Source organism: Rhinolophus ferrumequinum, chromosome 15 (genome assembly GCF_004115265.2).
Source record: "Rhinolophus ferrumequinum isolate MPI-CBG mRhiFer1 chromosome 15, mRhiFer1_v1.p, whole genome shotgun sequence".
In the NCBI taxonomy this organism is placed as follows: domain Eukaryota; kingdom Metazoa; phylum Chordata; class Mammalia; order Chiroptera; family Rhinolophidae; genus Rhinolophus; species Rhinolophus ferrumequinum.
This window is the reverse complement of record NC_046298.1, coordinates 15,302,181-15,314,351: the sequence shown is the minus strand read 5'-3', so window position 1 is coordinate 15,314,351 and position 12,171 is coordinate 15,302,181. Positions and strand designations below refer to the sequence as shown.

The 12,171-nt window shown below is 44.5% G+C and overlaps 1 protein-coding gene across 4 annotated transcripts in view; it reads left to right on the top strand.

Moving 5' to 3' along the window:
* Positions 1–12,171, top strand: part of CDH11 (cadherin 11) — a 148,432-nt gene that overhangs the window by 39,521 nt on the left and 96,740 nt on the right. Inside the window, exon 1 of one of the 4 annotated variants that reach the window (XM_033127612.1) lies at positions 2,595–2,613. The exons of 2 other annotated variants lie outside the window; for them this stretch is intronic. The gene's annotated coding sequence lies outside the window, so the exon portion shown is untranslated. Of the gene's footprint in view, positions 1–2,594; positions 2,614–7,971; positions 8,111–12,171 lie in introns of those variants that run through there. One more of the 4 variants, XM_033127611.1, reaches the window with a different exon arrangement.

The following is a 12,171-nucleotide window of genomic DNA, read 5'->3' as shown; positions in this document are numbered from 1 at the left end:
GCCTGCTCTGGTTTGCCAACACCCATCCTGTGTAGGACAGGGTGGTCTGAGCCAGAGGGCGTGGGATTTGAGGGAGGAGAATGGGAAGGGGTGTGTGTGTGTGTGTGTGTGTGTGTGTGTGTGTGTGTGTAGGGATGCTTTCTTCCTTTCACAAGGATATCCCCAAGTACATGTGTCTTAATAAACAATATTCACCATTTCTCCCACTCAAGGATGGAAGATGGGTTAGTATTTCCCTAATTATTTTTGCACTGTTCTGTACAATAATTAGAAAAGGTTTATAAAGAAAAATGCTGTTTTGAATACAAACACACTCTCTGAGAAAGGCTTGGACTTGGAAATTGAAGGGGAAATTGCAAACAAGGGTACATCGATGAGAGCTTCTTACTAATGTTCAACTTCTTGGGTGCTTCTTGTGGACTTTGGGAGAGTAATGTAATTTTTCATCAATCATAGGTACATATGAATTATGCCACAGCAACAGTCCTATAAGGTAGACACCAGCAGGATCACAGTCCAGATGGAGAATCTAAGGTTCAGAGAAGTTAAGTCACTGGCCTGAGGTCACACAGCTAGTAAGTGATGGAAACTTTACCTGAACCCCAGTTTTCTATGTCCAAAGCTCTGCACTCTTACTCCTCCCTGGATTTTCATTGAAGCGTTGTGAAAGAGTTAATTCAAGCATATTGCACTGGCCCTGTTTTATTACCCCCCTCAAGAACTTGTTCCTCTGGGGTGTGGGTGTTTTTGCAGTGCTAACCAACGCACAGCCCTGTCCTCTGGGACATTCTTGCCCCTGCTTCCGCTGCCAGGCAAAGGAACAAGGGAAATAGAAAGCTGAATGAACACCCCCAAGGGCAGTCACCAGGCGCCAATTTACTTTTTTCTATTTGTGTGATTTAGAACAGAACAACAAAGGTTCCCTGCCTCTGGGTCCAAGGACTCAGCCACAGGTTTAACAACAGTGGTTCCTATGAACAATCAAAGAGTTTCCACCTTGTCTGATGACAACCATGATATCAAAGAGACACACCAAAATGAAAGTCAGGGGTTTACTTCCTCTCCCCAGGGTCCCAAGCCTTAGCAGTGTAATAGCCATCACCTGGGCACTTCCTAGATATTATACAGGGCCTCAGCTACCTTCCCCAGACCTGCTGGAGCAGAATCTGCATTTCAATAAGGTCCCCAGGTGACTTGCCCAGCTGCAGTGGGAGAAGCCCTGCTCCAAGGAATGCTGGGAAACAGGAGGCCTTCCCTCCCAGCCAAGGCCAGGGCTAGGAGGAGGTGAGTCCCTCACTCCCTGTTTAAAATTTAAGAGTGCCCCAAAACGCAGTGGTCAACACAAGCAATATTAAATGCAATATTTTTATTCATATGTGTGTGTGTGTGTGTGTGTCTGTGTATATATATATATATACGTATATATATATATATATATATATATATATATATACACACACACCGGCTGGAGGGGATCTGGAAAATTTGGTTTCTTGTTTTCTCTAAATATTCTGAATTTTCAGCAAGTGATATTGCATTGAGTCCTTTCCATGTTGGTCTTCATACCTCCCTGTATTATTAGATTTTCAAACACTACGATTATACCCAAAGAATCTAGCCTTCGAACCCGCACATTTAAGCCCAAGTTCAATTCGACTGCTGAACACAGCTCCTACTAAGGATCATGGTACCTAACCTTTATGGAGCATTTGCTATATGTTGAGTGCATTACATTAATTAACTGATTTCATTTTTACAAGAACCCTGTCAGTGAGGTAATTGTCTAAGGTTATCCAGCTAGTAACGAGAGGAGGTAGACTTCAGATCCGGGCAACTTGCCCCCAAGTCTACTCTCTTTACTACTTCATAAATCTAGAATAAAATTGTATAAAACGAATTTACATGGCATCCAAAGTTTTAAAGCAAATGTATGCATGCTTTTCTTTCCCCGCAATGTGTAAGCATTAGGTTGCCAAGTTTTGTGTTTTTTTTTTTTATTCTGAAAGTCTGTCCCTTTTTACATTTTTTTTTTATGTTAAAAATGCTCTTGAAAACAATGAGAGTAATAGATGATGGTAGTTGCCTTTTAGAAAGGTACATCAAATTTTGGCTGCATTTTCTTTTTAATTAGGCCAGGCGGGGAGGGGACAGGATGCTTGTATGTAGTTCTAGGAAGACAAATATTTCCTCCCTGCAGTGCTGCGAGCATCTGTGAGCCCAGGTGGGCTGCCGTGGCCCTGCCCCTGGCTTTGCCTCTTCTGCCTCTGTTTTGCAGCAGCCCTCACACTTGTTTCTGTGACTTGTGTTTGTGTGGGACTCATTAGCAGTGGGTGTGTGTCTCATCACAGTGGTTCATTCACGGGGCTGCCGGCAGTGCCAGGGATCGGGGGCCGCCTCGCTGGCCACCCTGCGAGGCCACCACTCCGCGCTGCCCAGAACAAAGCCGAGCCACACCCTCTCGTGGCCCTCTAGCCTTTCGTGTCCCCACAGAAGGGGCTCTAAGATCGAAGGGGGCCGGTGCCTCTTGGAGAGGGCATTGTCAAGGCTGGATCCTGCCTCTCAAGGAAGACGCTAGGCGGCCCACGGCTGCTCGGTGACCTTCGTGATGGTGGAGTGAGTAAGCACCGGATTTAATCAGCCTGGCCTCTCCGTCTGTCAGTCTGAGTGCTGGTGCCAGAGACACTGCCCAGCCCAGATGAGGGATGGGAATGGTGCTGCAGAGATCCTGGCAAAGGGGACTGGCTTTTGTGGACATGCCTTTAGGTCGGCAGTGCCACCTCATTTGTGTCTTGCCTGCACTGTGGCAGCCGTCTACTCCATACCGCTGTATGCGTTTGCTATTTCTGTACTTTCTACTCAGGCCGTGAGCTCTATCTGATTCTGGGTTTGTTTTTTAATTCTGGCTCGGGGGCTGCTGCTGGCCTGGACTGTTGATCCTATGTTAAGAGTTCCCAAAAGTGTATATGAGAGAAATGGCATGGGCTCGGCCCCAGTGCCAGATTGTGGGACACACTCTTGGGGCACTATTTCCATCCTCTCTGTCTTTGTCCGTCGTCTCCTCATTAAATCTTCCTGGGTCTGTGGAGTTGACTACCAATTGGTGCCTGACCTAGTTACAGAGGGCCACTACGTTAGCCTTGTTCATCATCATAAGTGATCATAATGGCTTGTTCACTGTGATTCTAAGTGGACTCTGTTATTTTAGAGTCATTTCTATGTCCTTGGAATGCATGTATGTGTGTGGATGCATGTGTGTGTGCATGCATGTAAATCTCTGCGTATGTGCGTGTGCAGGCACGCGTGCACGGATATGGTGCAGCTGCCTAATTGAAGGCTGACATTTTCCGTTGCTGTGTTGGAACTTTGCTCCTGGACAAGCATTGATGGGCTTGCTGAGTTCCCTGCATTAGCTCCTTTTATTTTCTACTCGGAGCACTTTCTCTGGAGCCCAGGTTCTCACATTTTCTGCTCTTGGTGTCAGCTCTGTTTGCCTCTCTTCTACCAAAGGCCACTGTGGAGTTACTCAAAGGACTTTTGAACTGTTTGTTTAATCAATGAAGAGCTCAGTCCGGACAGTTGCTGGGACAGACATGTTTCCAACTGGTCCCTGCTGCAGCATTTCTGGGCCATGACTCATGCACTTGGCTTTGCCTCTGCTGATCTCAGAAGTCATGTGGGAGGTTGGCGTGTCCCAGCATCTGTGACCTTTTCAGCACCATTTTACCTTGCATTTTGAAAGATACTCCCCCCCAACCAAACTGTATAAAGTAGTAACCGACCTGTGTTCTCATGTTTAATTAATTATATGTACATAATTGCCAATCAGAACTTCTCACAAGAGGAGTTCATCACCGTTTAACATTTATTTGTTTCCTGAGCATCTCGTATGTGACTGACCTATGCCAGGTGCTAGGAAGAGAAAAGTGAACAAGACAAAGTCTTAGCGGGAGTTTCCAGCATATAATATTCGTGTTATCTCACCATTTTAACTTGGGAACATTTATTGAGCACCCCCCGAGTGTGGGAAGTGGTGCCGAGTGCCTTGCACGTATCACCTCCTTTCATTTCCGAGTTAAGCAGTGGAGATGCCGCTTTTCACAGGAGGAAACTGACACTTTCAGAGCGGAGTCCCTTGCTCTCAGTCTCACGTTTCATTACAAAGCAGAGGCAAAATCTGAACTCAGGATGGTTCGCCTCTAAAACTCCCCATGTAGGTCTCTGTCGCCAACTCCCTGCATCCCTGCCCTCTTTCCTGCTGAATAGGTGTTTGCTCTGGGGGGGCAGGAAAGTGCCCTGTGTTCTCGCCATATTCTGTGGCTTCCAATGCCCCCAATTTTTCTGAAATACAACATTGTATTAGTTCAAGGTGTCCAACATCATGACTTGATCCATGGATCTATTGCAAAACGATCACCAGTTATTTTATTTAATATCCATCACCTCACAGAGTTACACATTTTGTTTCTTGTGATGAGAACTTTTTAGCTTGGTTCTCTGAGCAACTTTCAAATATGTACTACATTATTGTTTGAAGTCTCTGTTCATAAGTCAGTGTGCGGTATCTGGAAACCCTGAATACAAATGAGTGTATTGCCTCATAGAACAGTGGAGCTTTGGGCTTTCTAAGAATTCAGCTCACTCACCTCCTGATTGTTTCGATGGGGAAACCGATGCTGTGCGCGGCAAAGGGATTTGCCTATGGTCACAAGTGTCAGAGTCTGGGCTTGAACTCAGCACCCCTGAAGTGCAGGCCAGCTGTGTTGATCATAGCACATTAACCTGTTGCCGGCTGATGTATTCTGATCTAGGTAGCAAATCGCAAGAGCTCTTCAGGGTAATTCTATCCAGGCTTGAGGGTAGAGCAGCCAGAGTTATTTTGTGCTGCAAGCTCATTAAGGGTAGGGGGTCTAATTTTGTGCATCACTGTCCCTAGTCTCCAGCACGGTCCAGGTTCACCATAGGTGGTCAGCAGGCGTGTGTTGGAAGAAGGAACCAGGTGAAATGAAGGGGGCCTCCAGGGATAATCTTCTCGTGCCATCTGTCTGGTAATTGCTGACCTCCCTTTTTGGATTCTTCCACGCCAGGGAGTATTTTAGTATCAAATTGGTGGTATCAATATTTAATTTGACACTTCGATGATTCAATCATTTAGTATCATACACCATTTTCTTGTTTCTATTTTGGAATAAATTGGTTGGTTCTTTTGGCATCTCCAGACAGAGTAGGTTTTCTTATGGTCCTACAGGAAAAGTGATGGAAAGTGCTCAGTTATCAGACCACTGGTTCCCTTTGAGTGTGGCCGGCTCACCTATCGACCCTGCCAAAGAGACACTTCTGGTGCCGTGATGAGACTCTCTAAAATTACAGATTTGTGTTTAAAACAGATAGTACTTTTTAAATCATGTAAGAATGGAGGAGGAAGCGAGGGAGGGAAACCCTGCAGCTCATGCACTCTGGCTCATAAGTTGCCCTAGTTTTTCTCCTCCCGTCCAGTATTCAACTGAGGAATATGTTTACATTACCGTAACTAGAGTAATGACTTTATTTCATCATGAACCACGTTGAAACATTCCAATATATTTGTCCACATTGCTTTACAATTCACATAAGTGCAACTTTGGGAAAGGCCTGCTGTCCCTTCCACGGTGTGTGTTGTGTCTTACGTAAATGTTCTCCTGTTATAATAAGGTCATTTTGACTTTATGTGAATAAAAGGATGTAATTCTTATTCGGAATCTGAATGAAGGAGAACGGGATTAGAAAAGATTTGCAATACCTAGAATGTTGTGTACTTCAAGTTGTTTATTCCACTTGAGTCAACTCATTAAAGCTTGAATGCCTTATTTCTCTAATGAAAAAAGAGTATCTGAAACATGCATAGAGAAACCTAGAATGAGTTAAGTTAACATCGGAATTTTGGGGGGGGTTCTTTTTGTATTTTTTTAAATTTCAAACATTTAGATGTCATTAAAAGCAGGCACCTTTCCTAATTGCTAGGAGGATTTTCCTCATTTCTGAAGCTGAGTGACATTTAACTGGAAGACAAAACAATAGCAATAAAAGTGTAAAACTAACTGTTTAGGAAAGCTAACATCCGTCAACGTCTTCAGGAAAAACAACTGGAAAAGCAGAAAACTATGGAAGGAAATTCATCTGCTCAATTTCAGGTCAAACCTCTTAGGATTAGTCCTTTAAGGAGGTTCCAGGGTTTTAGGGGATGTGTCTGCAGAAACATTCTGGTGATGAGCTGACTTGAAAGAGAAAGTTGAGAGAGTTTCATTAACTCTGCATCATAATTTGGCAAGGTCATTGGAGAGGATTTTATTTAGGACACTAAAAATAAACAGTCTCATAGATCCAATCATGCCATCATCTCTCCTTTCTTTTTCTTTAGTCATGTCTTATTTTGGGAGCTCTCTTCATTCTTCTCACCCACTTGCTTCCTCTGTAACTCTACCTTTGCTTTGGGTAAACTAGTGCCCCACCCCCACCCCCCACCGTGTGTTGGGGAAGAGAGGGAAGGAAGGAAATTTCAGGACCTCCACTCAATTGCTGCTTTACTTGCAGTTACCATACCCTTTTCTCCTCCCTTCCTTCCTCTCTCCTCTTCCTCCCTTGCTTCCTTCTTTCTTACTTCTTTCTTCCTTCTCTTCTAATCTTCCCTCCTTCCTCCTTCTCTTCCTTCTCCCTCCCTCCCTTTCTCCCTGTCTTACCTTAACATGCCCCCCCAATTCTATGTGTTTTATATCTGCAAAGAGACTGGCATATAGGAATGCTCACAAAAGAACAAGAAAAACAAATGAGAAACAAAAACTCATAGACACAGACAATAGTTTAGTCGTTACCAGAGGGTAAGGGGGGTGGGGGTGGGAGATGAGGGTAAGGGGGATCAAATATATGGTGATGGAAGGAGAACTGACTCTGGGTGGTGAACACACAATGGGATTTATAGATGATGTAATACAGAATTGTACACCTGAAATCTATGTAATTTTACTAACAATTGTCACCCCAATAAATTAAAAAAAAAGAAATGCTCAATACATAATTATGGAATAAGTGAGAGAAAGTATAAATGAGTGAATGGTCAGAGCTGAAGGCAAAGTTTTAGATTAGTGGGGCTGAGAAGACCTCTGCCTCCCTGGAAGGCATATCCTATTACTGTTTCAATACCCCTTCTCTCCACACCCTTATACTCTACGTCCTAATACGGAATTTGTTCATTTCCTGTGTGTGTTCTATCACTGTCTAGTCATCTGTCTGTTGTTGTAGACATCTGTCTATATCTAAACATGTACATTTATTCATAATGAGGTGCTGTAAAAATTAACTCCTGGATTCATTATTTCTTTCCTCTCGAGTCCATGAATTTCATGCAGATTTTTATAAACAAAATCTTACACCAAACCCTAACATGTATAAAACAAATAAAGCCAAGCTCCTATGAATTGTAGGAAGAGGAGTGGATCCCACAACCAACTCCCCACACTACCTTCACCCATTATCACCCCTGTAGCAGCCTTTGGGAGACCCCAAAATACCCAGTCCGACAAGCACAGTTAGTAAAATCACTGGATATGTCACCATTTGGCTCTTACATTCTATGACTTGTGATGTCACTCAAACTTCAGGTCTGGGTGTCTGCGTTTATGGTCTGCAGCACATGCAGCTACAATGCAGTAGGTGCTGTAGGAGCTAAAAATGATGCAGACAGCAGAGCGCAGACGGCAGAGCTACTGCTCTTCATAAGCTTCCAGGGACGGGGGCGGGCAGGCAAATGGCCGGGGAATGATTCCCTACAACCACAAGGTGCCCTAGGACTTCAGGCCCAAATGACTGATAAGAGATTGCGAGCAGCAGGTGTTGCCTCTCTTTCCATCAGGTGCTGCGTGAGCATGCTGTGCTGATTCAAAGGGGCCCCAAGAAAAACGACACAAATGGTTTGCTGTTCACTTCTCTGCTCACATTCTCACTCTACCACTGGATGGAAACTCAGCAAGGATAGCAGCCCTGTCTGGTGGATTCTCTAGGGTCTTGACCAGTACCTGGCACATAGTAGATGCTCAAGAAACATTGGTGACAGGACATATGGTTGACAGATGATGGCATGGTGAGTGTGTGTGTGTGTGTGTGTGTGTGCGTGTGCACGTGCAAAGTTGGGAAAGGAAGGTGGGTTACCAGGAGGTAACCATTTGGCCACGGCCTTAAAGACAAGGACACTTTGTAAAGAAGAGATGAGGAACATGCACAGACAAAAATAGGAGTGAAGGTAGGGAAGAGTGAAACGACATGGTGAGCTGAGTGAAAGAACTGCCCAGGTGAAGCTGGAAGCTGGCGGAATCCCCTAATGATGGGCCTGCCCTGGGGAAGAGCGGTGGTGGCCGGGAATGGGAGCCCTGGACTCCAGTCGCCTGGAGTTGAATCCCTCTAAGCGGGGTGACGAGGGTACGTGACTCATCCTCTCTGTCTTAGATTTCTCCAGTCTCACGTCAGTTGACGGTCCATTTAAGCATGGGACTTGGTTCAACGGGGGCTTGGTTATTGTTAGAAACAGAAGAGGTCAACCCAAGGAGACCTCCGGTGCTTTGGAACCAAGAGAGGCATGAGCAGGCCACAGTTCAGGGTGAGCCTGTGGCAGCGGGTGGAGCACTGGCTGGCTCCCATGTCCTCCTGCAGCCGGCCCCACACCCTTCCCTCACCTGCTAGACACTGAGTCCTCCATGTGCCAGCGAGGCCCCAACCTGCCGAATCATTCTCCTTCCATTCTATTTCCTCTAAGGAAATTTCCTTAGGCAGCTTGTTATTTCCTTACGCAGCTTGTTGCGTAAGGCTGGATCATCATTTCTTTTTTTCTCATTTTTATTGTGTAAAGCAGGACGACTCTATGTAGGCAGCCTTAAATTCCCTTTGGAATAAAACAGTGTGTGTATAATGCATATGCAAAATGCATGACATGAATTATAGGGAGAGGTGCAAGATGGATTCTGTGTCCAGTGAGTTTTCAACCTAGTTTCTTCTCCACGAAGACCTACATTTCTGGAGAGTTATTAGACTCTGCTCGCACTCTGGCCCTAGGCCAGGACTGACATGTGTCTTTCCCTGTAAGTCTGTCCCTGCCCTTGGAAGGGAACCACTGTCATCCTCACAGCACGTGGTATTAATGCGGGTGCTGCAGAAGGACCAGGGGATCCCGGAGTGAGGCGGGGGTCTGTGGGCTCTGCCCCTCACCCACTTCAACTTGGAGCCTCCGTCTCCCCGTCCCTAAAATAATTACAGTGCGATGGGTCAGTGTGCCTCACCCTGCAGTCACTCATGTTTGTCTTCACAACATCTGGGCACCAACCACGCTGTTATTTAGTTAATATAATCTTTTGAGTCATTGTGCTTTTCTTAAATATTTTGGAAGAAAATGATATCATTCTCATTGATGGCATTCTAGTACCTCTTGTCATAAATCAAAGATAGCCCCCAAATAGGTAAAATTAAAAGGAAACAATATAATTGAATCTACTCTGAGCCAGAGACTGCTTTCTCTGCTGTTAGATTTGTTCAGGAATCACTACAAGTAGAGACTTACTCTTTGCTGAGATTGGGATTGAAAGAGATTTGAAAAGGTCCTTCCTGATTCATTGTCATTTAATGCCAATAATAATAATAATAAATAATAATAATAATAATAATAATTAGTTGGGGTCCTATTGTGTCAGGCATTGTGTGGATGTCTTTATATTTCTTTATATTACTTTCTTATAACAGAAAACTGATACAATTTTGATGATGATGATGTCGATTAATTTGGTGAACAGTAAATTTGTGCCAGAAACAACGGCGTATATAATTTGCATGCACTATCTCATTTGTCCTCACCCCCTCACAGCTCTGGGAGGTGTTACAGTGTCCGTTTTATTGATAAAGAAAGAATCCTAAGTCACAGAGCTGGTGAGAGCAGTGCCCCACGTGGGAACAGCCCGCTGGACTCCGACTTCCACCCCCAGCAGGGGCAGCGCTTCCTGCCAAGGTCTGTCTAATTCCACAGCTTGGCTGCCTGCTCTCTCTCTCCCTGCTTGCTCCATGACATGCCTGCTTGGTTTGGCTCCTGGACAGGGTCCTCTGGCTTTCCCTGAGGCCACCAGACCGTCTTGTCAGGGACTGAAACCTGGCTGTGTCCACACTTCACCCTAGAGCTAAAGAGAGAACGCTCTTGCCCTCAGGGTCTTCTGCACATGTGATGTCCTCTTAGAGGGGACTTCATCGCAGTACCAGCTTTAGCCCATGCAACCACAGGCTCCTTTTGAATACTGGAGAGGGAAAGGCTTCTAGAGATCCGCGAGCTCAATATTTCCCCAAATATGCTCAGAGCTCTGCTGAAGGAAGCGGGGCTGCTTTTAGCTGGAGAACTGATTATTTCAACTACAGAATTCTGTCGACTAGAATAGGAAAGAGCCTTATTGACCGTCAAATCCACCCCAGTACCTAAGGTCAAAATTCATTTTGTAAGTTGCCGGATAAGAAAAGTGGTTTAAATAGCTCCGGGGATGAGTGAGCAACGTGTGAGGGGTGTTTGTGTGTGTGTAAATACTTTTCTGACTTTGTGAATATGGAGATTGGCCCATAAGTTGGTTTCTTAGTTGTATGTTGTATGGAAGTTGCCCAGATTTGATAAAATGTTAAGAGCCCCTGACTGCACCAGGCCTTTGCTCTTCTTCATTTCATTTGGGGGTGCTTCACTGGTGCTGCTCTCTCTCTGGATAGTTCAGTAGCCTGGTAAAGTGATGTAGTCCTTAGTCGTTTTTGTAAAACTCATTGGACTAGTTCCCTAACTTCGTGCCCTAATTTATGACTGGAGAAAGCTGTGGAGAATAGCTATTGCATGAATTGCTATAGATTTAAGCTGCCAGTGTCCAAATCCCGGCTTCACTGCTTGGTGGTTCTGTAAATGGGAGCAACTTCACTGAGCCTTTCTGTGCCTTAATTTCCTAGTTATGGGACAAAGAAAATCATACTACCTGACGTATAGGATCGGTGTAAAATTACATTATATATTGTAGGAAAGTACTTAGCCTGGGACCTAGCACATAGCAAAGTCTCAGTAATGTTAACAATCATTTGTCCTGTTTGGATTAAGTGGTGTCGGCCTAACACCCAGTTTCTGGAGGTACAGAAGAGCTGAAAGAGTTAGCATCATGTGTACATGACTGATATGCCCACCAATCCTCAAAGATGATTAAATGTTTCACTTGGCATTTGAAGTATTTGGGAAATATCAATTATACTTTTTCAAACTCAGTGCTTACACAAACACATGTCAATCAAGAAGGATCTATTAGCTACGCAGTCTTGTTAATAACCAATTGTTTGCAAAATGATAGCCTGTGTTACTGATTTTAACTATTTTAGAAAACAAACCAAACAGCTTGCTGTTGCTTTTATCAAGGCGGAATAATTTGGGCCAAGTAAGTACATCATTACAGTCCTTTAAAAAAATTACAAATTATACAGTGATAAAATTACAAATTTTATACTTGTCATTTGACATCATTTATACTTGTCATTGACATATGTCATTTGACATAGATAAAAAGGCAATAGATTTTCAATGTTTTAAAATTAAAATAAAAACACAGTTTTGTACTTGTTCTCTTTTTAACTACCACCATTCATCTATTTCTCCATGAAGCCAAGCCCTAGAAAGGGTTAGTAGTGTACTGACCAAGGCCAGACAACAGTGAGTGTAAGATGTGATTTCTGTTTTCAAGGAACTCAAAGCTTCTTTGGATGCAGCACCGGAAGGGGCAGACAGCCATAAGAACAAAGAGCTCTACCTGTGGGAGAAATCCAGACGTGATAGAGTATACTGAGGGAGTCCAGAGCCCTCTGAGTCCACACGTGGGAGTGAGGGGCAGGTCCCCCACAGTTAAACTAACAGTGAATGGGATGGGAGTTCAGATGAGGGAACAGTGTATGCAGAGAAGCTCAGAGGTACAGAGCCGGCCGGGCTCAGGGATCAGCAGACCTTTCCTAGGCAGGTGGTGAGGCTGAGGACAGACCCAGGAGAGAGACACCTGTGCTGTGTTAATGTGTGTGCACACCTCCTGAACTGATAGGGAACATTTTTTTATGCAAACATGGCCATCCTTCTAGTAGGTGGCTTCCATTAAGAAGGAACTTGGT